This window comes from Acomys russatus, chromosome X (assembly GCF_903995435.1).
Source record: "Acomys russatus chromosome X, mAcoRus1.1, whole genome shotgun sequence".
Lineage (NCBI taxonomy): Eukaryota > Metazoa > Chordata > Mammalia > Rodentia > Muridae > Acomys > Acomys russatus.
The window spans coordinates 19103651-19128451 of record NC_067169.1 but is presented as its reverse complement, the minus strand read 5'-3'; the positions used below and the strand labels follow the sequence as shown (position 1 = coordinate 19128451).

The 24801-nt window shown below is 42.5% G+C and overlaps 1 protein-coding gene and 1 pseudogene across 2 annotated transcripts in view; one reads left to right on the top strand and one right to left on the bottom strand.

The window, feature by feature from the left end:
* The window catches only part of Clcn5 (chloride voltage-gated channel 5), a 156788-nt gene that overhangs the window by 67053 nt on the left and 64934 nt on the right, over positions 1–24801 (bottom strand). The gene's annotated exons all lie outside the window — the stretch shown is intronic.
* On the top strand, positions 5237–5317 carry LOC127186092 (uncharacterized; annotated as a pseudogene).

Here is a 24801-nt window from a genome sequence, read left to right as displayed (position 1 = left end):
CTAATCTTTTCTGTAAATACTTTTAAAAGAATTGACAACCTGGATCTATATCATTTGAGTCGTTCCCAACAGATAAATACACAAGAGAGAGTTTACTTAAAATGGCTCGAAAATGTCAGATAAAGCCGGGCGGTGGTGGCGCACGCCTTTAATCCCAGCACTCAGGAGGCAGAGGCAGGTGGATCACTGTGAGTTCGAGGCCAGCCTGGTCTACAAAGTGAGTCCAGGACAGCCATGGCTACACAGAGAAACCCTGTCTCAAAAAAAAAAAACAAAAAAAGTCAGATAAATCAAAATAATATGCTACCTTCTCTTAGAGGACCAGCCTTTCTTTAGTTTTATCTGAGATCTTCAGATATCATAACAAATGTTTTGTTATACAGACTTTCAAAGGTATAGAAAATGAGCTGGGGATGGGCTCATGTGCCTGTTAAACCAGAGCTGAGGCTAAGTAAGGCAAGAGGATGCTGAGGAGTTGGAGCTAAGTGTAGTAAGATCTGGAAAAGCAAAAATAAAGTAAGTGTGATAATGAGGCGTCTAGAAAAGCACCCTAGAAGATCAAAATAAGGGGCTGTCAGGCCTGACAATGATGACACTACATTTTTCTCACTTGGAAATCTACATACAAAGTTCCTATTAACCTTTAACAAACTGCATATCAATTCTCATTGAAAGCCTCACCTGCTCTATCTAAGAGGGAGTTAGTTCAGGAATGCAAGACTGGGGTCACAGGAAAGAATGTGAGCATCACTTATCTGGCAGATACAGTGTAAGCAGCTGGAGGCTGACTCCTATTGCCCTGCCTTCCTAAACAAGGTGGAATGACCATATTGTAAGCCAGAAGAAAGCCTTCCGCCCTTAGAAGAATGCCAACACCTCAATGCAAGGTCTTAAATAGATAAAAAGATCAAATTCATCTGGGTGTAGTAGAATGTGCCTGTCATCTTAGTACTTGGGAGTCTGGGACAGAAGGATTCCCTCCAAGTTTGGGGCAAGTTTAGGTTATACAGCAAGACCCAGTTTCCAAAAGGAAAAATGGAAAAGAACCTCCAGCAGATGTTAAGAACAGATTGTTAATTTACTTTCATCCTGGGTTAAAACTTTGAAAACAGTCCATGTAGAGTTTCTTTTTAGACATGAAATAGAATATTGGAATTTAATCCAAGAAGCAAAATACCATTCTTTTTAATAGAGGAAGGCAAGCCTGGCATTCTATGCCTGTAATCGCCTCACATTAGAAGAGTTAAGGTAGAACGGTCAAGAGTTTACCCACGGCTGCATGAGCTTCTGTCTTTGTCAATTATACATCCAACAGAGGATTAATATCTAAAATATACAAAGAACTCAAAAGCCTAAACATCAAGAAAACAAGCAAACCAATAAAAAATAGGCTATAAATCTGTATAGGTAATCTTTTTTAAAATTTTTTTATTTTTTTTACATATACATTTATATTATTATACATATATACAATAAACTACCCACAGCAAGAAGAACCACAGAACAATCAGGTTTATATAAATGTTACATTCATAGTGTTTTGGCTTTTGTATTTGGCAGCCTATCTTGGTGCATCTAAAATTCTGAATGTAAATCAATATCTATCATATCTCATCATTATCAGTTTAAAATATTCATCTAGACCAATTGTTAAAACAAGATATACAAGTGGTTAATAAAAGCTTTCTTAATGTTCAACATCATTAGACATAATGTAAACGCATATTAACATTTCCTTGCGGCTGCATCTCATAGTCAGTCGGAATGGCTATCATAAAGAAATCAAATAACAAAAAGTGCTGAAGAAGATATTGGGAAATATAAACATTTATTCACTGCGAGGAGTGCAAACTATTGCAGCCACTATGGAGATCAGTATGGAGGTTCCCCAAAAAGCTAAAAACAAATCTATCAAATGAGCCAGCTATGTCACTCCTCAAAACATACCCAAAGGATTCTATGACCTCCTAAAGAGATAGATACTTCCTCAACAATGTTCATTGTTGTTCTAGTCACAATAGCTAAGTAATGGAAACTGCCGGGCCATCCATCAACAGATGACTAGAAAATGAAAATGTGGTACTTACACTAAGGAAAAATGAAATTATGAAACCTGCAAGTCAATGGGTGAAACTGAGTGAGATAACTCAGACCCAGAAAGACAAACACGGCATATTGCCCCTCATATGCAGATCCCAGCTTCCAATCTTTAGATTTTTTTCATGTGTGTGTATTTAACTTAGGACAGCTACAAAAGCCAGAAAACTGGAATACTGTCATTGAGGTAGAGCATGGTTCAAGGGAGAAGGCATAAGAGGACATAAACGATGCAAAAACAGAGGGGAAGTTTAAGTAAGGGAGGGGCAGTGGGATGGAAGTGATAAGGGAGTGAGGAGACAGGGTTAACCAAAATGAAGGGTATGAAAACCTACTACTTGGAAAGCCAACTAAAAATATAAAGGGTGACAGCCATTACACATGGCTAGATAATGCCATCTCTAATAACCATGAAAGAGTAAGCAAAACTTCTAGTCCCAGATATGGAGTACCTCCTCATAAGTGGTTGGTCAAGGAGGCCACAGAGGCTCCCAAAACAATGCAGGCTGTTGCCATACCCTTTGGTTACCCACCAGAACTAGTTGATAAGATTCATTGTTGAAGACACCACAGACCTTGTGTGTAATACAGAGAAATCAAACTGTAAACTGTCCTGGAAGCTTCCTCTATGCTGGCCAGCTCTCATCTTGCCAGATGCCTCAATATAGACTAACGGGGAAAATATATAAATGGTCTTACCCAAACAAGGACCCTAAGAACTACAATACGAACCTACCAGGAAAGATGTGTCTAGTTGTGCAATAGTGGACTGACTGGCAGAAATGAGAGCAAGTACTCTCCACTTAGTTCTGAGGACTGCTTCCCCAAAGAGAATTCATGCCTGGTTAAAAATGCAGTTAAAAACCCATGGCTGAGGAACAACAAATGCTAATGAACACAAATACAAGACTGCCTGAGGTGCTTGAAAATAGGATATAGCTGAGCTTTCATCCGCAAAAGGTAATTCATAGCAAACCCTCTAAGACTCAAGGAACAAAGTGAGGGAAGGAGTGGAAAGCATGTACAAATCAAGACATAAGGAAAAGGGCTGAAAATGTCATCTTCTGGGCATGACACTGCCAATGCATTAAGTCTAAGTGTAGCAAGAATAAAAGCATCTAATTTGAATTATTTTAGGTCTATATATTATAATTTTATTTTTTGTTTTATTTGAGATAGGGTTTTGCTATGTAACCTGGTCTCATTATGTAGACCAGGCTGGCCTTGAACTCATGGCTGCCCTGATTCCACCTCCTAAGTAGCTAGTATTACAAGTGCATACCATTGTGTCCAACTTAGATTTATATTCTAACCTAAAGTCCCCACGGCTACCATTATATAACCTGATGTTATGCTATTGAAAATCATCTACATGAACAACTAGGCAGAGATATTAATGTATTACTTTGGTCAATAAAATATAACAGGCTTACTCTTGCAAGATCTTAATCTTCTACAAATAAACTATAATCAAAATTTATTGGCATTGGATTAAGAAGAAATTGTCACAATAGATTGAGAATATTAGAAAAATTACTGCTAAATTGGAAGCAAAAAAAATACAAGAATCACTTTTAGGTTAGTAACTGAGGGAATGCTAGATATCACAACAGAAAACATAGCACTAGACACTATATCATATGACAAAAATGGCAGGCTTTTAAAATGCTGCTAAGAACACAAACCTAGCTGTGGCACACACCCCAGCACTATGGCTAAGGCCAGAGGATTGCCAAGAACTCAAGACCAGGCTGGAGTACATAATAAGGCTCTACCTCACAAAACCAACCAGAACCAGAAAGAGGCAAGAGGGTCAATCCAAACATAAGGCCAGCCTGGGCTACATAGTGAGCTCTGGTGCAGCTTGGGCTGCAGAGTAAGAGCACGTCTAAAAAGTAAACTACAACACCATTTTAAAAACACAGACTATTGTGTGTATCCCAGACATGAAGAACATATATCTCACAGAGAGGCAGCCCATGCCTTGCACTGCAATTTCCATTACAATCGATGTGTTCTGGGAGCCACGTTGTCCATCCAACCAGAGTAATTCCACTTGAACTTTTTAGTCAAGTGTTGAAATCAGCTTAGTGGGCTTCCACGAGGCTTTTTCACACATCCTTAGTTCTAGTTAACCTACCCACTACTCCTTCATCTCCTTCACCTCACCAATCCCTATTTCATCCCTTTACTCTCAGTATATTTCCATTTTCTTTCACTACACATGTATCCTACTGTCTTCCAAGTAATGTTTCAATTGAGTTGTAAGATAGTAGGCTTCCATACACGGTTTATACACCCTTCCTTTGTGTTAGCCTTCTACTCCACCTCCTACCAAGCCCCTACATTCCTTCACCTCTTGCCTTTACACCCCCAGTATATCACCTCCCTGTTTTCATTTTACCCATCATCTATTATCTTCCCTCCATTATCATTGCCCCAGCCTCTAAAAGGCTCCTTTCTCACTCTCTGGCTTCTGCTTGTGTTCTAAGTTAACATGGAAAAGATTTAGAGCTAGATCTATATATGACAGTGAACATACAATGTTTGCCTTTCTGGACCACAGTAACCTAACTCAGTATAATCTTTCCAGTTCTGTTCATTTACCTTCAAATCTTATGGTCTCATTTTTTCCAGCAGACTAATATTCCATTGTGCGCATGTACCACATTGTTCTTGTCCACTCATCTGTTGATGGGTATTTAGGTTGGCTTCATTCCCTAACTACTGTGAATAGAGCTGCAATGAACACACTAAATGACTAAATGGCCAAGCAAACATCCACAAGAAGGAAGAAACCAACAGTCCTAACCAGCTATGACACCTATGAACCACAGCAACGATCAGGATGTAGTCATAGGTTATATATCTTTGTGGTAACCAACAGCTCTCTACTTTGACTTAAGACCCTCTCCACAAGAGCGAAAGCATGCCTGCTTCTGGAAACACAGTCAACTACCCAGGGTTAATGAAATCATGGATCTTGGGGAAAAAATTTAAACTGCCACTTACCAAACCAGAATAATCCTTAACTATACTCTAAACTTTCTTTTTTAAACCCACAGATAGGGAAGATTTGGAGGAAAGATAAGGAAGGGAAATGATATAATTACAATCTAAAAAAAAGATAAAGGAAATATTTTAAAAATAAATAAACCCTTTCTCGCAACCCAAAACTCATTTTTCAGCATGGATTTTGATACATATAAGAAGGGGTATGATACAGAAAACAATTCAAAAGAATGACAGTGTTGAAAATGAAACTTGTGGGCTGGACATGGTGGCACACACCTTTAATGCCAGCACTTGAGAGGCAGAGAGAGGCAGATCACTGTGAGTTCAAGGCCAGCCTGGTCTACAAAGTGAGTTCAGAATAGGCAGGGCTACACAGAGAGACCCTGTCTCAAAAAACTTGTTTCCAGCATGAGGTCAGGAGTTGAAGATGTGAATGGATGCTTGTTTCAGTGTAGCCCTGCCATAGTCTACTCTTATATCCATAGTAGTCTGAGTGTGCTAAGAATGAGTACGCTCTAAATCCAATTCTTAAGAGATGTATGGGATGTCAGGAAGTGAGAGGCATGCTTATCTTACAAATGATTCTGAAAGAGAATTCCTTGAAAACAGTGAATTGCCAAATACCTGCAATAGAGAACTTTGAAGTGGTCGTTAATACATCTTCAACTCATGGAAAGAGAAAAGAAGGAAAGAATTATGGGCTGGTCGCACACCTGCTTAAACATCGGTTCCTTGAAAAGGGGCTGCCTTGAGAAGCCTTAAACTTCGGTGACCTCGCTGGAGAGCAAAGCAATTGCATATGAAATCCCTTCAATAAGAATTTATTGACTTTTCAAGAAAAGGAAATGCTAGACATCAAAAACATTGTAACAGAAATTTAAACACTCCTTAGATGGGTTCATGAATGGGTCAGACACAGGAAAGGAAAAATTGGGTAAGCTTAAAAACTTACTAAATAAACTTGCCAAGCTGAAGTGCAAAGAGAAAAAAAAACATTTTTTTTTAAAAATCGGACTCTCCAAGAACTGCAATATAAATAGAGAAGATGCAATGCATACACAGTGGGGCTATGGCGGGGGTGGGGGTGGGATAAAGAACAGAAAAAAATGTGTGACATAATAATGACTTGAGATGGGAAAAGGGTTCAGTTGGGTAAAAGTGCTTGCAGAAAGCATACAGACCTGAATTCAAATCTCCACCATCCATGTGAAAAAGCTGGATATGGCTCTGTGTGTGTGTGTGTGTGTGTGTGTGTGTGTGTGTGTGTGTGTGTGTAGCCCCAGAATGGGAGGACAGAGACAGGCAGATCCCGGGAGTGTGTTGGCCAGCCTCTGTAGCTGAATCAGCAAGCCAGGCTCAGTGAGAGATCCTGTGTGAAAAAAGAACATAACATCTACATCCTCCTCTCGCCTCTCCAACATGTGAACATACATGCACGCATGCCCAAGAAATAATAATGATCATGAATTTCCTAAAACTAAGGATCAATACTAAACATAAGTCCAGAAAGTTGAAAATACGCTAAAGAAGATAAATGCCTCCACGCCACAAAAAAAGCCTGCATCTAAATATATCCAAGTCAAACTATAAAAAAATCAAAATGAAAGAATGGAAAGACAGGGAGAACATGGTGGTATGTGGTAAAAACTAAATTTGTACATCCCGATTGTAGTCCCCTCCCTCATCACCTCTCGATCCCACCCTCCTTCCCTCCTTCCCTCCTCCCCTCTCCCTCCCACCCCTAGACCTTCAGAAAGGGCCCCCTCCCACTCCTCTAACATCTGATCTCAGCTCATCAAGTGTCACCTGTACTACCAGTATCCTCTTCCTCTGTGGCCTGGCCAGGCCACCCAGCCAGGGGGAAGTAATCCACCTTGGGGGACCAGAGGCCATGTCAGAGGTAGTCCCTACTCCCCATATTGTGGGACCCACAAAGAAACTGTGCTGTCTATGTACTGCCACTGAGCAGAGGGTCTAGATCCTCACCATGCATGGTCCTTAATTGGTGCATCAGTCTCCTCCGTCCAGACTTTTAAGTGTATATTTTATTTATTATAAGTTGTTCCTATTACCTTCCAATTGTTATCTCCTCCCTCTTATCTTCCCATTGCCACCCTCCCTCCTCCCTCTCTCTTCTCCTTATTCCCCTCCCCTAGATATCTGGGAACATCTCATCAGGATAGCCTGCATCCCCTTCCTCTGTGTGCCCACTATGCCATCTTACCAAGGGGCAGTGACCAAATAGTGGGCTCCCTAGTGCTTGTCAGAGGTTCAGCAGCAGATCCCCACCCATGCAGAGAATCTGCAGTTTATTGGCTACATCTGAAAAAGGGGTCTTGGTTCTCTCTTCATGAGCAGTGATACTAGACTGAACAGAAAGGAAAAAAAAATCCCGTTGACACCGATACTCATTGTTTTCTGCTTTCTGATTAAGGATACAATGTCACCAGGGACCTTAAGCTCCTGGTACCTTAAAGTTGTTGTCTTAGAGTGTCAAGGAAAAAATAACCTTTACTTCTGTAAAAAAAAAAAAAAAAACCCACACAACTAAAATTTTAACACTGGATAGATAAATCAAATGAAAGCAGAAATATCTAAACTCAATCACATTTGAACTTTAGGAAACTAGGACAAACTGACTGTACAAGTAGAGTAAAATTAGAGAAGGGGAAGAGGACATGTGTTTGCATCTGAAAGGCTTACTGCTGACCGCCTGACTCACTCCCAAAGTAGTAGCATCATAGAGGTGGAGCTTGTGCCAGGAGATTGGACTGTGAGACTCTGCCCTCCTAAACAGATTAATCCATCAACAAATTCATATTTTGATGGCATTCTTGAGAGGTAGCAGAAAGCATAGGAGGTGGGCCTGCTTCACCACATGTCCTGCCAGGATACAACATTTCTTTTCGGTGCTGGTGACTGAACCTAGGTCATCTTGCATGTGAGGCAAGCACTCTACCAACTGAGCCTGTCCCCTGGAAGTATATAGCCAGCATCAGGCTCCTTCCTTGCTCTGTTTCCCAGCCATCACAAGAGGAGCCATTTTGCTCTACCATGTGTTACATGCCATGATGTTTCTGCCTTAGTTGGGCTCAAAAGCAGTGAGCCTAGCCAACTGAACTCTTTGTAATACGAGCCAAAGTAAACATTTCTTCCTTCCAGTCGATTTCTTGCTAATATATTGTCACAGTGATGAAAAGCTGCCTAACAGAAATCAACCGAAAAAGTCAACAAAATAAAAGAGCATGTTCTTTGAAAAGATTATTAAACTCCTAGTCAGAATTTTTTAAAAAGGATACAAATCACTAATATCAAAGAAAAAATAAAAGTTGGTTGTGGTGGTATATGCAATCCAAGAACTTCGAAGTCTAAAGCAAGAGGATCACTGAGTCAAAGGCCAACCTGGAATACATAGGAAGTTCAAGGCCAGCCTAAGCTATATAGCAAGATTGTATCCTAAAAAATAAAGAGCTCCACTGTTGATTAAATGGACATTTAAAACATAAAGACAAATTATTAGCAGTTCTGTGTCTACATATTCATTATAGCTTAGATGAAATAAATTAATAATGCTTAAAAACGCAATCAATCTACTGAAATTCATACAAGAAAAACTAGATTGTGAAACCAGGCCTACATTTATTTAAATAAATTGAAGCAGTAATAAAATGCTAAACTAGAAAATACAAGTGAGTTTACCAGTGTATTCTACATAGTACATATTTAACCAGACATCATGTTCGGTCTCCACAATCTCTTTCATTCTACGAAGCCAGCATTAGCCTAAGACCCAAATTACATAAAGGAAACTATAGGAACCCTATAAACCAGTATCCTTATGAATACAGATGTGAAAATATTGAACAGATTAGCAAATCAAATACAACAATATATAAAGACATATATATATATATAAATAAAGACATATATGAAAAGACATAGAGGCACCTTAAATGCCTAAGAATAAGTTTAAAAAAGAGACCTTGTGAAAAGGTGACAACTGTGTGATTCTAAGACATACAGTCTAGAAAAGGCAAAATTGTGGGGATGATAAAATGAGCAGTGGCTGCAAGAGAGGACAGATAGGAGAGGTGAGGGGAATAGAGTGAAGAGGCAGGGTACAGATGATTGGTAAGTGGTGAATACATATTAATGTGTGTATGTGTGTGTGTGTGTGTGTGTGTGTGTGTGTGTGTGTGTGTGTGTGTGTGTATGTAGACCCATAGGATATACAGCATAGACAGAAACCCTGCCAAGCACGTTGGTGCCTCTCTATGTGCCCAAATACCTGAGAGCTCAAGCACAGAAGCTCCAGTCTACATTAGACAACATAGTGAGAACATGTCTTGGAAAAAATTACATGGGTTATGGTGCAGGCCTCTAAACTCAGGAAGCTGAGACAGGAGGATCTTGAGGTCCAAGCCAGCCTATGCTCTACAGCAAGACAATGTCTCAAACAAGTAAGTTTTTCTTAAAAAAATAAAAAGGAACTCTAATATAAACCATAGACTTTTGCAACATATTTTAGTAACAAGTGTGCAACACTAACACAAGGTGTTAAGAACAGGGAATGCTGGTGTAGGAAACATATCAGAACTTTGATATTTTCTAGTCAGCTGTCCTGATAAACTTAAAACTGCTCCCAAATCTGCCTATCATATTGTTCTACTTGTAGATTTCTAGGATCGTCTATATCCTTTTATTTTGCTATTCTCCCATGCGTCTCTCATTTAGAGTCCCAATAGGATGCCTTCCCCTCTGTCCCAGTTTCCTGGTAAATGAAGGCTTTCGTGGGACATGCCCCTTGGGCTAGTATACAGATATAAGTGAGTATATACCATTTGACTCTTTCTGCTTCTGGGTTAACTCACTCATTATGATCATTTCTAGCTCAATCCATTTATCCACAAATTTCGGGAATTCCTTGTTTTTAATAGCTGAGTAGTATTCCATAGTGTATATGTACCACAGTTTCTTTATTCACTCTTCTACTGAGGGACACTTAGGCTGTTTCCATGTTCTGGCTATTATGAATAAGGCTGCTATGAACATGGTTGAGCAAATTTTCTTGTTGGGTCCTAGAAATCTACAAGTAGAACAATATGATAGGCAGATTTGGGCCCAGGGGTCCCGCTCAAACTAAGGCACCAGCCAAGGACAATACAGGAGGTAAACTTTAAACCTCTTCCCAGATCTAGCCAATGGTCAGAATATTCTCCACAGTTGAGTGGAGAGTGTGATATGACTTTCTCACGTACTATGGTACCTCACATTTGACCATGTTCCCTGGAGGGGGAGACCTGGTGGCACTGAGAGGAAGGACAGCAGGTAGCCAAGAAGAGACTTGATACTCTATGAAAATATATAGCGGGAGGTAATCCCCCTCAGGAACAGTCATAGGGGAGGGGAATAATGGGAAAATGGGGAGGGGGGGAGAAATGGGAGGATACAAGGGATGGGATAAACATTGAGATGTAACAAGAATAAATTAATAAAAAATAGTTTAAATAAAAAAATAAAATAAAATAAAATAAAAAATAAAAAAAATTTAAAAAAAAAACTGCTCCCAAAAATTAATTGTTAATTTAAAAAAACTTAAACAAACCAAAGAGCAGCTTAGTCATAAGAAAACACTGGTGTTAAAAGTACCCTGGCAGGGCACTGGAGAGATGGCCTAGTCACTAAGACAACCTCAGTTCAGTTCTTAGCATCCACATGGTGGTGTACAATCATCTGAGACTCCAATTCAGGAGATTCAATAACCTTTCTGGCCTCTGCAGGCCTCAGGCATGCACATGGTGCACAGACATGCTCATAAATTAAAATAAATAAATCTATTTTTAAAGTACCCTGTGAAGGCGGGGCCAGAGGTAGAGCTAGAAGAATTGAGAGACCCTTGGCTACACAGGCAACTTAAAGGCCGCCTAGCCTACATGAGACTCCATCTCAAAAAAAAAAAAAAGTCATCCTATAGAATGGTGATCTGTGCAGATATTTCTCTACTAATTTAAGAATGGAAGCCATGAAGTGCCCATTGTGCTTACAGCTATGAACTGTTACCCTTTAATAGCACGGAAAGGACGACAGAATCTTACAAAGGTAATGTAGAGATAAAACAGTCATTCAAACTTATTACAGCAATAAATAGATGAATAGGTCAAGTGGTAGTGGTAATTGCCCATATAATCCCTGTACCCAGGAAGAATGCTATGAATTCAGAGCCAGCCTGGAGTATAGTGTGACCCTTTGTTTCCGAAATACCAATTCACAAAGAATGAATGAATAAGGGGGTAATCTAAGAATTCTGTGTACTGGTCTACATCAGATAAGGCTCCTGTTCTTAAAATTCCTATCACAGAACACTGTGCTAAGCACCAAGGATGTGGGGATAGAAAAATAAAACCTTAGAATGGATATACAACCCTCTATGGAATGGAATCCTAAGTAAATACAATAGACAAAGAAAGTGATGGGCAGACAGACAGACCAAGATAGAAGTGAAGACAAAATATACTGCTAAATGTCTATAGTAAGATAATCTATAATTCTTTACTTTCCATGTTATATGTCTCACATATAAGATTAGTGAAAAAATGGACACTTCCCTGTTCCTCACTCTAGAACAAGCTGTGGTAGACATCTCAAGGTAGTTCATACTCTTGCCTGCAGGCCTTGAATGATAAAGGGGTATGTTATAAGCCCAAACCTTAAAAATCTCCTTATAAAATACAGAGATTCTATAAGGATGAGCACAATCCTCTTCCTCTAAGCCCATGGTGAAGGAAAACAGATGGAGGGAAAAGCCTGTACATTTGTGGATAATTTGCATATTTTCAAGGTGTATAGGCATTTGAGCTGCCACTCTATCCCTGTCACTATTTGATGTCTTCATTGCTGTGTCCCTGGACACTATTGATCCAGAGGGAGTTTGTTCTCCGAAGGTGCCTACAGGCAGTAATTACCCATCCATCCCTGCATCCTCAACATTTAACTGACTGCTCAATACACAGTAGACACTAGATGTTGGGAAGGAAAGAAGGCAGGTCTAATAGTTCTTTGTCCTTCTAGTGAACCCTTTGCTGGAAACCATGCATGAGGTAAGGCTCACCTCTAGGCTGAAAGCAAGTAGGGGAACGAAACTGAAGGTTTGGGCTCCTCACCCCATCCTGTATAACCATACAGGACAGAATACAGAGAAAGCTTACCCTCTCGTCTTCCAGGTATGAGTTTTTTATAATGATGGTTAGTCTACAAAGAAGCTACTAGAATGCCTGAATTTTCTTAAATAAGCTGATATATATCAAACAACTCTGTTACACAAGAGAAGAAGGGAAGGGAGGGGGAGGGGAGGAGCTGGCACACAGGATCTCTGTCCTTCTTGATGCAGATGAGCTCACCTTCTATGAACCCTTGCCCAGGTGCATTGCATTGAGATAGCAGTAGCACCCAGATAGCAAGGATTAGAGAGGGGGAGCAGAGGAGAAGGATCAGGGCCTTGAGTGCTCGCTGTGGGAAAAAAAAAAAACCTGCTATACTATAAACCTATATGAAAGCAGGATTGAGAAGTCTTACACCTCCGTGTGTTTCCGTAGATGCGCAGTCCCATTTTGTAGCCCACCAGCAACTTAAGACGTGGAAATTGCACTCCCCTACACATCTCTTTTGAGGGTAAGTGCTAGTCTATCCTGGGACTCCCACCTGCTCATTCAGCATAGGGTCAGCAAATCCTAAATGCTCAATCTGTACATGTGGAGGGAGAAATGAAAAAGCATTGGTTCACAGGTAGTTGCCCTTCTAGAAGAAGTAAAAGGCCCCGCTAACTGTGCTAGAGTAGGTGCTTCGCCAACACTCATACCTAGATGACCATGGCAGCAAGCAAAGAGAGAAAGCCAAGCCGAAGGCTCTGTCTGGATGTGCATAGCACATGTGTGTGCATGGGTGCACACTATGTATGCACACTCCCATACCCTGAGCTCATTTACCCACAGGAAGCTGGTGTCATGAGGCAGTTGAAGCTCTATAGGCCCAGCAGACAGTAAGGCAGACATCTCAGACACCTTAGTTCACTGCAGCACTACCAAGCAGCAGGAATTCAGCAAATCTGTTAAATGGGTGGATGACCAGAACAAAACACAAATACAAGTGAGCCATTCAAAGAACAGGAGAAATGATGAGAAATGGTATGTAGGTTTTCCCTATACATATGCAAGGCTTAGGGTTTGTGGCTTTGCATAAGCCCAATGCAAAGCAAAATGGGACAGGCCTCTAACACCAGCACTCGGGTGACAGGAGCAGGAGGATTATGAACTTGGAGCCAACCAGACTATATTGCAAGATTTTATCTCGAAAGGCAAACATATGAAAAACCAGACAACATTCATGCTGGGGGTTTAAAAACAGGCACGGATGAGTAAAACCTGGGGATCAAACACCTATACAACAAATGTGCATTTTAGTATGCAAGAAGAAAGCTCACACTCCCGCAGAGAAGCATAGATGGTGCTATGTCTCCTCTCCTGCCTTTTAGGTCTTCGGAGAAACACGTCTACACTTCCATACGTCACACGTGCATGCACACAGAAAGAACCATGCATATGTATGAGACAATGGGAAGGCTTAGTTCCTAGCTCCCTGAATGACTGTTCTCTCAGTAGGAAACCACCTCTCACCACACACCTCTCCTGTGGAGGGAAGTCCTGGAGAGCTACTTTCCCCAGGAGAACACTCCCACCACGATGCATAGCAGAGCAAGAATGAACAGGAAGCATGTGCTACTTGAATTACCTGGCAGAAGTCACCAGGACAGGGCTCGCTCTCCAGTGAGCCATGCACATAGAAGGGGTCTTCAGAAGTCACTACTCCTATATGCAATGGGTGGGGGGGGGGGAAGAGCAGTTTATTTTGTGTACCCCAAGCATGTGTCTGGTTCCAGTATTAGGCGCATGCCTACAGAAGCATGCCAAGGCTTTTCTCTTCTCTTTGTTTTATACATACATACATACATACATACATACATACATACATACATACATATATATATATATATATCCATTTACCCTCATGTCCTCACCAAGTGTGAGAATATGAAGGTAGGAGGGATGAGAAGAGGTTTTCCTAGACAGCCTGCATGATCACATATGACTTGATTCAGTGGTTCTAAAATCTGAGTGATCTGAGTGAATCAACTGGAAGGCTTAAAAAGAATAGAAACAGCTATGTTTTATGACTTGATAGGTCAGGGGCGGAAGTCCACATTTTGAAATTTTCCCCGCGTGATGTTGCTGGAGAATTACCAATGTAAATGGTCATTCAAAATATGACACATCTGGACGCCATGGCACACACCTATAATCCCAGCATTCAGAGTCTGAGGTAGGTGTATCAGGAGATCTACCAGTCTGGAACTTACAAGTTCCAGGCTAGTCTAAGACTACTTAGCAAAACCTCATGTGAATATCGATAAGCTTCACTTATCATTTTGGATCTCATGTCGCCCAGGCCAACCTCCAAGTCAGTGTCAGCAAGGATGACCTAGGGAGATGGATATGGGAGAACGAGTTTGAGTGACAGAGCTACACAATAAGACCCTGTCTCCAAACAGGAGTGGTGGGGGGCAAGGAGAGGACAGGGGAAGTCACTCGGTCTACTGCTCTGCATGCTAACAGCAGGAGAGGGAATGGCACATTAGGTTCCATATCCTCCCTTCCTGTGAGTGAGGGGGTCCTCTGCACATCGGCCCGTGTGTTTGGGTATATCTGGGGGCATGGGATGGGAACAGTTTGGGAAATCTCATCTATCAGATCCTGCACAAAAACCATTCACACAGAATGGAAAGTAAGGAACATATAATCTAGGTCATTCTTTTGAACAGCAGCCTGTGAGTCTATAACAGTCAAGGATCTTGGTGGGTTTATTACTCTCCTAATAGAGTAACACATCTGTCCATTTTGGTTCCTGCTGTATCCTGTGACCAACAGAGCACCTACCTTCTAGTGGATACCAGAATATATGTGAGAGGAAGGGAAAGAAATAAGAGTGTGGGCATATAGGAACTCTGTCGTTTAAAATGCAGGTGAAGGGCTGGAGAGATGGCTCAGAAGTTAAGAGCACTAGTTGCTCTTCCAGAGGTCCTGAGTTCAATTCCCAACAACCACATGGTGGTTCACAACCATCTGTAATAAGATCTGGTGCCCTCTTCTGGTGGGCAGGTATTCATGCAGGCAGAGCACTGTATACATAATAAATAAATAAATAAATAAAGTGCAGGGGAGGTACCATCCCTTGGACTCCTTGGACAGGAGTTCAGGAGTTTAAAACAGCACGTGTAGAGGCTGGAGAGATGGCTCAGCAGCTAAGAGCACTGGCTGCTGTTCCAGAGGACCTGGGTTCAGTTCCTAGCACCCACATGGCGGCTCACAACCGTCTGTAACGCTAGCTCCAGGGGAATCTGACTCCATCACACAGGCATTCATGTAGTCCAAACACCAAATGTATAAATAAATAGATACAAACTTGTGCTGAGAATTAATGTATCTGATAAACCAGGTCAGATGATCCACTCTGTGGGCACAAGTGTAGGAATCCTCTCCCCTGCCTACAGTGCATTATTTATATGAGAATGTGTTAAAATCTGCAAGGGTGCACACAGAGAGTATACATGGAGTCCCAGTCTGTGATGGGCATGACAAATCTGAAGCAGCTCACTTTTCCTGAACCATTTGCTCCCTGAAGGAAGGAACCATATGTGGCCGAGGACCTGCCATACCCAACAAACAGACAAAGAAACAATAGGAGGCAGCTGTAGATGGATTCTGGCCAGTGTTAAGATGACTCACTGGCTGAACCCTGGACCAGGTACACTGCATTCACAAGGCACACTCACTCAAGCAGCGAGTGCTAGGGAGGTAGAGACAGCGCCTGGCATGCTCCTGGCATGTGGGTTCAACAAGAAGGCTTACTGTTCTTGCCAGTACATTCGCCTGGAGTTGAACTTTAAAAAAAAAATGAGTTTATCTTACAGGTGTCAGTGCGAGAGTTAGAATGAAAAGCCTTGCACTTATGCACAAGGTACAGAGAGCCAATGTAGAGTTTACTATGCGCCCCACCTGTCTTCAATACCTGTTAGGGTCATAGGTGGCGACAAAGTTCTACCTATAAAATCTAAGTGGAGAAAGGCCAAACTTGTCCCTCTTCCGTGCAGCACCCCCATTGTATTTGGGGGAAGAAAAAAAGGTAGGAGGCAGGAAAGGTATAAAGGAAGCCGGCAAGCAGCAAACAGAGGAGACATGACGCACAGATCTCCTGTCCTTCTCCATGCAGATCAGGCTCACCTTCTCCAAATCCTTGCCCGGGTGCATTGCATACAAACAGCATTTTCACCCAGGGACAAAGGATTAGAGAGGATGAGCAGAACAGATGGCCCAGGCACCTGTACCACATTTGTTTGGTTCTGTGTATAATACTTAACGTCCCTTGTCCTGGTCCAGCCAAGCATACCCAAGACTGACACCCCTGTCTGAGATTTATGTATATACTGCCCCCATGAGACATACTCTCTCAGAGAAAACTTCTAACTATGTATACCAAATGGTTATCTTTCCCAGCTCAGACTTGAGGGTTTCTGGTTGGCTTGATGCATGTTTGGAAGGTAGCAAGAAGACTGAAATCTGACACGTGCTGAAAGAGGTACAGTGGGTGAGGACACACTTCATTCCTTTTCAATGCCTTTGTTCAATTCAGACCTTGTGGAACAGGGGTTATCACTGAAGATAGCAAGTGGGGTGGCTGACTTGCGGCACCTAATGTGTGCTCCTCATCACATGATCTGACACATAGCAAACTGGGACTCAAGAAAGCTCATGTTCTGAAGTAGAAGCCTGTCTACAGGCCACGATGGCCTTCATTCTCCCATTATCAAATGTGCACAATAATTTCTGGCACCCAAAAAAAAAAAAAAACAAATGTGCATGTTGGGAAGAAGGAAGGATGGAAGGCATGGGGGACAGGTAAGGGCCATTCTGCACGAAGACAGCGCTCAGCCTCTTTGAATCCTTGAACAGGTGTGTTGCACCGAAACAGCACTCACACCTAGGTTCCAAGGATTCGAGAGGGGGAGCAAGCAAGAAGGCTCAGGAACCTGCCCTTCCTGTGTGTATGTATGTGTGCACACGCATGCATGTGTGTCGCCAAAACAAATCCATCCAGACAAGCGGAATGGTCTCTCCTTCATAACTCCATGTACAAAATAACACCGGCAATAAGAAGTCCACACTGTGACCCACACACTCTTAAAGCATGTACATGGAATGGCTGATAAAGAATTCCATTCCTCTCCCTCAACTGTAAGCTCCCCAAGGGGCAAGGCAGAGAATGTGCAATGCACAAAAGGAGAAGAGAGAGGTGCTCTGTCCTTTAAGCTCTGGCTATCAGAATCCTTGCCCAGGTAGCACCCTCACCCAGGTAGCAAGGACCAGAGAACTGAAATAGGGCAAAAGGCTCACAGCAAATTGATGCATGGGTTCACCTTTGACCCAAGGTACCTGTGTATGATGAGAAAGAAGACAAGGTCCTGGAGCTTCACATGAATTATGTCTAGGCACCTGAGTTCAACACCCAGCCTCCACATGAAAAAGCCAGGCATGGTGATGCACTTACCATCATAGCAAGAGGCAGGTAGAGAAAAGTGGGTCGCTTGGCCTAACTGGTGAGCCTCAGGTCCTAATGAGACTGTTTCAAAAACACCTGAGGTTGCCCTCTACACAGACACACACACACACACACACACACACACACACACACACACACGGTGGAAGGGAACATTAGCCCACAACAAGGTAGAAGTATAGATTCACATCCTTTCCTTTAACACATATCAGAATATTGTTAGTTACTCCACTGACCTGAAGGACTTAGCAATAGATAGCTTACAGAGATTTCTGTCTAGTGGGCTCAAGATTTTGGATTTCTAAAATGAGTTGGGGTGATGCTGGTATTTCTACTCTGGGGACCTCACCGGTATCCTGGATAGGATACGGAAATCAGGAACTTTGGTATCTACTAGCCCTAGTTCAAATCTATACTTCACGGTATATTGGATTAAAGAACCAACCTGCTTTCCCCAAGGTCATGGGTTACTGAAAAATGGGAATAACAAATGCTCTCTCTTTAAACTGTGCCAAGAAAGTTAACTAAGATGCAAACCTAGAGAGGCATAGTACCTGGCAAGTGGCTATTACTATTTTTCAACCTTTAGCCTCCCATTTCCATGTATATGTGTCTGAATGATTATGCTTTTTAAGACAATATGGTCATACTCAACATGTAAAAACCATGTAAAAGAGATGTGAATAGCTGTGTCTAGAAGAGCCTACAAAGGACAGTGCTATGACTGACTCTCTGGTAATTCTCCTTCAATATTCCCAAGTCAATGAACTTCACACCCCTATCATCTGAGGGGCATGAAAGACAACATCAGAAGTTTCCTGCTTTCACTCTCCAACTCTATGTCGGGGGCAGCGGGGGAAGAAGGAGGGTACTCTCCTAAGATTACATCAGCTAGTGATGTTCTGTCGTATTAGTTTAAACATATACTCCTGTTGTGGTTTGAGTGAAATTGGCCTTCACAGGATCATATACTTGAGTAATTGGTCTCTAGTAGGTGGAAATGTTTTGAGAAGGATTAGAAGGTGCTGGGGCTTTCGGAAAACCCCAAGCCAGGCCCAAGATTCTCCCTCTCTTTCCTCTCCACCTGCTGCCCGCCCCCCACCCCTCCTCTCAGTGTAAGCTCCCAGAGCCATACCTGCCTGCTTGCTGTCATGCTCCCTGCCACGCTGGTTATGGGCTCATCCTCTGAAGTTTTAAGAAGCCCCCACTTAAATGCCTTCCTTTATAAGTTTCCTGGGTTATGGTGTCTCTTCACAACAACTCCCTAACATCCACACAATGACAAAAATCTCCTAACAACCATCTTTCTCAGAAATTCCCATTGCTAAGCAATGCACAGCTATCAATGCAAACAGGCAGACAAGAGAGGGAGGTAATATACACTTGCCTTGCATCTTTAATGATGGCCCATCTTTTCCGAATCCCGGCCCCATGTGTGTGTAGAGAGCACTAGCAGCAGGTACCACCGGGAAGGAGCAGACAAGAAGGCTGGATCCCAAGGGTTGCAGGGAGGAATTAAGACAAAATTTACCTTCTACAGCCCCTGAACACATGAAATGAGGCTTTATGAGAAAGAGGAATTTCATCTGTCACTACAAGCCTTACCACACAGTACATTCGTAACCCCTCATGCATTGCCTACTTTTGGGTATGCAAATCCAAGAGATGCTTGAAAACCTCTGCAGAAGTAACTAGGAGAGGTGATAAATACATGCTTTCTTCTCTGTGCAAAGGATGCTTGCTCTCTGTGGGTCTGTGCACTGGGAAAGCACCTGTATCACGGTGTCAAGGATTAAAGACGTGGTACCCAGACATGCATACAATTCATTCACGACAAAGAAAAACCAAAAGTCTTTTGACTCCTTCTTTCATACCTCACATCTAATATCAGAAAGTCCAAGTGGCTCAACCTTTGAAGCACATTCATATCGGAAGACTTTTCACAACCTTCAGCATAACCACCTTGCCCCAAGCCTCCATAAGACCTCACACCTATAGTATTTCAGTGGCTTCCTAGTCAGCCTCTCAGAAACAGGGTCTATATATGGCCTGACATAGACTCACTCTGTAGCCCATGGTGACCTCAAACTTGCAGTGGTATCCCTGCCCCCATACTTTAAAGTGCAGGATCACAGATGCGTGACACCATATTTGAAGAAGCGCACACTGGCAGAAGATGGGACATTTGGGGTTCACTGGGGAGTGAAAAACTATATAGATTTAAGTCCATATGTTTATCAATAAAGTTCTCGAAAAGATTGTCTTTGCAATACACTAGTGACCAAGCTCATTATTTTTAGTTCTGATAAGAGAACTAAATCAAGCATTTACACTGTCTTTCTTAGAAAAACTGTATTAGCAAGTAAATGAGGGGAAGTTTCCTTTTACAAAAGTAACCCAGCTATTAAAGGGAGAGCGAATAATGGAAGTTGAGTGCCATCATTTTACAATGCTAATGAAATAATGGCTCTAAGATTTAACAATGGCAAACTAAGACACACAGAGACCCAGTTATCTCTTAATGGAGGCAGTTCTTCCTTCCCCCCAAATTAAGCCGGAGTCTAACCAGGCTTTTAGACACAACTCTCAATTAATAGGAAATGCAAAGAAAAGGAGCATGGAAACTACACATCAGAGGAATGTGCTCATAAAAATCCCAGACCGTGGAAAACCATGCAAATGCATGGCCTACTTTCTTCCAACAAATAATTATAAGGGAAAAAAAAAAAAACCGTAAAGACGGGGCCTTATAATTCAAAGGCATTTAAAATACCTGTCGGTCAAATCAATGCAAGGGCCTCACTTAGATCATAGTTTATGACATCTGTGAAAGAAATGGAAATTTGAACAACGGATATGTGACGTCAAGGATTTGTTGCTAATTATTTTTAAGCGTGCTAATGGCACAGTTTTGAAGAACAATCCTTACCATGCACAGATTCACAGGAATCATCAGTTCTCTTCCCTCCATCTATGACTGAGCCCTCTCCACACACTTCTGCTGCTGCTTCGATGGCTTTGCTGTTCTCAGAACACAGTAGACCTTTCCTACAGACCCTATTTCAAATTGCTACTCCACCACTCTCCTACTACCATTGCTCCGCTCATTCTGCCCCCCTTTTCCTTGCTTTTTCATTCTCTAGGGCACTTACCATCAAAAGACACACTATGTGTTTTAATCATTTTGTTCACTGCCTTCCTCTCCCTACTAGGGCCAAGATAGTCTTGACTAGTGGTATGTGCGTGGTGTGTGCGGAAGGACCCAAAAATAAAGTAGATGACACAGCAAGCACTTGCTCAATAGCCCACCACACAGATCAGCCGAAAGCGCAAGCCTTCAAGGGAAAAAAGACTTCAGCATCAAACAAAGAAACAAACAAACGAAAACCCAAATAAATGTCTAAAAGTCATCACACACTCCCCCGTACAAGCAAGTGTACATGTCAGGAGGCATAGCACAGTGAGTTTGCCAGTCCCTGAAAGGTAATATATGTGTGCATGGTAGATCAAAGGAAGCAAATGCAAATTCCCTCACAGCTGAAGTACATGAAAATGAGCTAGAGGGCTTCCTTCCAACTATCTTGCCTATGAGAGTCCCGAGGAGGCTCTCTCTACTGCCGTATATACAGGAAAGGTAAGGCCAGGTCAAAACACTTCCCTTCTTCCTAGGCAATAACTGTCACTCAAATGTAAGGGTCCGTATGCCGTACAAAAATAAAAAAAAATAAAATAAAGCCGGGTGGTGGTGGCGCATGCATTTAATCCCAGCACTCAGGAGGCAGAGGCAGGCGGATCACTGTGAGTTTGAGGCCAGCCTGGTCTACAAAGTGAGTCCAGGACAGCCAGGGCTACACAGAGAAACCCTATCTCAAAAGCCATAGATAGGATAGATAGATAGATAGATAGATAGATAGATAGATAGATAGATAGATAGATAAAGGTAAGAAGGCTGGAAATGTAGCTCGCTTTATAGAGTATCTGCCTAGAATGTCCTAAGCCCTGAGTTCCATCCCCATCACCACAGAAACCAGGTGTGGTGGTACATGTCGGTAAGCTAACATTCAGGCGGTGGTGGCATGAACATCAGAAGTGCAAGGTCAAGCCAGGCATAGCCACTCATGCCTTTATTCCTAGCACTCAGTAGACAGAGGCAGGTGAGTTCGAGGCCAGCCTGGTCTACAGAGTGAGTTCCAGACCAGCCAGGGCTACACAGAGAAATCCTGTCATGGGAGAGAGAGAGAGAGAGAGAGAGAGAGAGAGAGAGAGAGAGAGAGAGAGAGAGAGAGAGAAGTGCAAGGTCATCATCCTTAGTGGTACAGGAAGTTCAAGGAAGTTCAAGGAAGTTCAAAGGCAGCATGGGATGCATGAGGCCCTCTCTCAAAAAAGAAAAAAAAGGGGGGGGGAGAACAGTCTTCCTCTCTGGCAAAATATGTGCATGCCAAAGAGAGAAAGGTGGGAGAAAGGACAGAGGGCTGTTTCCTTGAGGGTGTGTCTTACTTTTGTGAAGTTGTGTCTCTGCGCATGTGCACACCATTCCTGAGAGAGCAAGGAAAGCCAAAGCCCACCATCCTGCAAACCCTGCACGTGGGAGGGGTTTTCAGAGCGCTCACCCTCCACCATGCAAGGGATGTGAGAGAGGGAGCAGGGACAGGTTCACTCTCTCGGCACAACAGCTGGGTACTCTCCATTGAACGAGAAGTAGAAGGCAACCCCGGGATTGCAAAGAAACAACAAACCAGCTACAAACACAAAAATGGATGGTGGGGAAGGCAGGATGGGCACACACATGCTGGTCAAGAGGGACACAAACACACAGAGGCAGGAGAGTGGCCTGGAAGAGATGGCAATGATATATGTGGATCCATCCCCCACACAAAGAAGTTATGAGACAGGAGCTCCATGTCTTTGACACAGATGTCTAGGCACTCATGCCTGTGCACAGGAGAGAGAAGAGAAGGCTTGCTCTCCTGCAAGCCTTGGGTGTGGGAGGGTAATTAAGACGTCAACGGTCCTACACTCAAGGCATGGAAGAGAAAAAGCAAATCTGTAGGCTAACTCTCCTGTGTACACACCAGCATGCGTGTACATGTGTTTCTGTGTGTATGTATGTGTGTGCGTTGTATGCTGGTCCCGCAAGGTGTGATGACTGCCTTAGACACTTAGGCACAGTGCAATGAGAACATGCATTTGTGTGCATTCCTGTATACACCTTTACAAATGTCCACTTTCTATGGACTGTTTGTTTTTTATATTCTTCTTTCTCCTCTTTTTATTCTTAATGCCAGTGTAGTGTTCATTCTTGGCAGAGTATTACGTGCTTTTCATATATAACTCATCTGTCCTCACAGATGCCTTTGAAGTGATGATCATGGTCCCTGTTCTCCAGATGAAACAATACCAGGCTACACATAAAGGACAAATAGAAAAAAAAAAGGTTACGATCCGATCTGGGTGTGGTTGTACACTTCCATAATCTCAGGACTAGGAGGCTGAGGCAGGCGAGTGGCAAGTTGGGGGCCTGGCTGCTCTACATTTCGTGAGCCTGCCTCAAAACAAAGTAAAAGGCAACAAACAAAAAATGAAAGCCGACACTATAATGTGAGCCCCTAGAAAGGGGAACTGAAAAGTGAGTTCTAGCTCCTGGGTGTATTTGTGTGCTTGCACAAATGCTAGAGCACAAAAGGCCTTGCACTTTTGCGCCCAGGGACGAAGTAACTCACTCAAATCTTCGGCACCCTTGGCTTGAGCAACTGGGGGATGTGATCTGAGTTGTACAGCACTGGAGAAGAGCTGGCCTTTTTTAAAAAAAAAAAATGAAGGAAGAAAACCAGGACTTCAGCTTTGGATGCATTAAAGTTTTAGGTGCTTGTTAGATATCTGGGGCAGATACCCAATATACAATTGAACAAAAATGTATGGAATTCAGCAACATAAATACAAAACCCATCTATGCAGGGGGTATTGACTGACGTCTGCAAGACAAGAATCACTCAAGGTTGATGAGAAGTGGAAAGAAGTCCAAAGCGTAACCCAGATATGGTAGTTAATCTTCATTGTCTTCCCAACTTGATTGGATTCAGAATCACCTGGGAGACATACCTCTATACTGAATAAAAAAAAAGAGAAAGCAAGTTGAGCACCAGCTTCCTTCTCTCTGTTTCCTGAATGTAGATGCAATGTGATCAGCTGCCTGATGCTCCTGCCACCATGTTTTCCCTGCTGTGATGGACTGTGCCCCTTCCAACCATGAGTCAAAGTAAAGCCTTTCTTCTTTCAGTTGCTTGCATCAGGTGTCACAATGACAAAAAAAAGGAATTGATATGCCTCCCCCCTCCTCTCTCTCTCTCTGTCTGTCTAATATTCGAATTCAAGACAAAGGAGAGGAGCCACTAAAACAGACTTGAAAGGCTTGGGAAATAATAGAATACCCAAGATGGTAGAGTGCTGTAAAGTGCGAGTGGTAGTTGATTGAGCTGTTTGTGCAGTTTATCGGGGGTGGGGGGTGGAGGGTGGCCTTGCTGGAGAAAGTATATCACTGGGAGGGAGGACACTGGGGTTGCAAAGAATCACGTCATTTTCAGTTAGCTCTCTAGGTTTGCACTTGAGGTTCAAACGTAAGTTCTCAGCTTGCTGGTTCAGTCTCCACAGCTGCTGCCTCTGTTCTGCCATCATAGGCTCTCACCTTCTGGAAACGTTAAGCCCAAATAAACTTTGGCCTTGGTCATGGTGTTCTATAACAGCAATAGAAAAGTAGTTTATACTGCAAGTAAGAAATGTTAAAGCAAAGGAAATGATCAGTTATCTGATGATCTATCAACGCAGATGCCAAAATGCTCTGCTCTGACAAACAGAGAGGTGCAAAAGGCAATGGACCTTACTAAGGGTAACTTTAGTAATAGGTAAGGTTAAGCCTTTCCATGGGAGGTGTTTAATAAAGAATAGGTAGTACTAGCCGGGCAGTAATGGTGCACATCTTTAATCCCAGCACTCAGGAGGCAGAGGCACGCGGATCTCTGAGTTCGAGGC